Genomic DNA, 1,493 nt, shown 5'->3' on the forward strand with positions numbered 1-1,493 from the left:
GGGTTTACAGTGGGCTTGTCTATTCATATGTTAATCTGTATTCACAGTCTGATTTAAAATAGATTGCTTCGATCTAGGATGTTTTCGCCATATTCCTGTGAGAGTGCCCTAATTTTCAGTTTGCCGCTGTTTGAAAATTTCATTTTTGATCCATTTTAATGAACTGAGGCGATTCTGAGAATCGTCAGCTAGTGAATCGCCCCGCCACCGGTGCCGCCACCACCACCACCTGTGGCGGGGCGGTGGCGGGTCGATTCTGAGAATCGCCCCACCACCTCATATGCTGCTAGGGTACATAAATACTCTCACTCTACCTCCCATGGACTTTGGTGGCAAATTTGTTCTAAATTTTGCCCTAACAACACCACTGTTACCATGCGGCCTTGTTACTTTGCCCCAAATACACCTGTAATTAGTTCCCCCCTTCTTGGTTTTTGCCTTGTAAATATAGGGCATTTGCCGAGATACCAATACCAATCCACTTCCTATAGTGTATTGACTCTTTCAATTTGAATCAGAGAAGTATTTGGGCACTGGTTTGATTTTGACCTTTTGTAGCAGAGGATGATCCCTCGAACATACAACCTGATACGCTCTCCTTGGCGTCCCTTCACCATGTTGATCAAAACGGCTTGGAACATCTATCTCGCAATGTGATGTGAATTGAGTTTTACTTATCAATATCAGCACTTTCCCTTGAACAAGGGGTAGGCAATAATATTACATTTTGATAGGCACACTATGATTTAATAAATAATAGAGGTTGATGTATGTCGTTGAGCTTTTTTATAGGCATGCAACATAATGTTTTGTAGATGGATATCAAAATCTTTCTTTATCAAATTAAATAGGATAATTTTGAGCGATTATAAAGGTTGAAAATTGAATAATGTAAGTCAAGTCCAACATCGTATAGTGAATATAAGAATGAAGTGTTCGTTATCTGCGAAAGAGAATTGCAAAGAGTAAATGGAATGGAGATATAAGTTTTAAACCAATTGGTAGGTTTATATGACTAATTGTACATGAAAATATGTTTTAAAGAGAAATTAATGTACAAGTTTAAAAGATGTTTCTAAAGAAGTTATTGAGGAAGAAAACGTTAAAGGAGTTTCATGTAATAAAATTTATTACTTAGGGTGAATATTCATCTATTTTTATGTAATAAGGTGAACAGATGGACTGTTGCACAAACTCTTATTCCAGTTGCTGCTGCTCCTCTTCCTCCACCTCGCCCTGGCACAGCCAATGTTAAAATGCATGGAACAAACAAAATAGTTACTAATGCGTGGGTGCATGTATCAAATATGGCAGAAGAAAAAGTGAAGAATCCAACTCAGCAGTTTCTTCTCAATGAAAATGTAGGTCCCTCTTTCTTTTTTTCTTTTGTTTTTTTGGAATAATTAACTCCGACTAAGATATAAATGAATAATCAATCCATAAACGTCTTTCTTTATTTCTTTTGTTTTTTTGAATAATTAACTGACTAAGAT

At 36.8% G+C, this 1,493-nt stretch overlaps 1 pseudogene; it reads right to left on the reverse strand.

Annotated features, from left to right (window-relative positions):
• Positions 1 to 276: 276 nt before the first annotated feature.
• LOC149242439 (large ribosomal subunit protein eL33y pseudogene) lies at positions 277 to 634 on the reverse strand (annotated as a pseudogene).
• Positions 635 to 1,493: the final 859 nt, after the last annotated feature.

Source organism: Pinus tabuliformis, chromosome 8 (assembly GCF_031772625.1).
Source record: "Pinus tabuliformis cultivar Carrire ecotype Pingquan chromosome 8, CPIR1, whole genome shotgun sequence".
NCBI lineage: Eukaryota > Viridiplantae > Streptophyta > Pinopsida > Pinales > Pinaceae > Pinus > Pinus tabuliformis.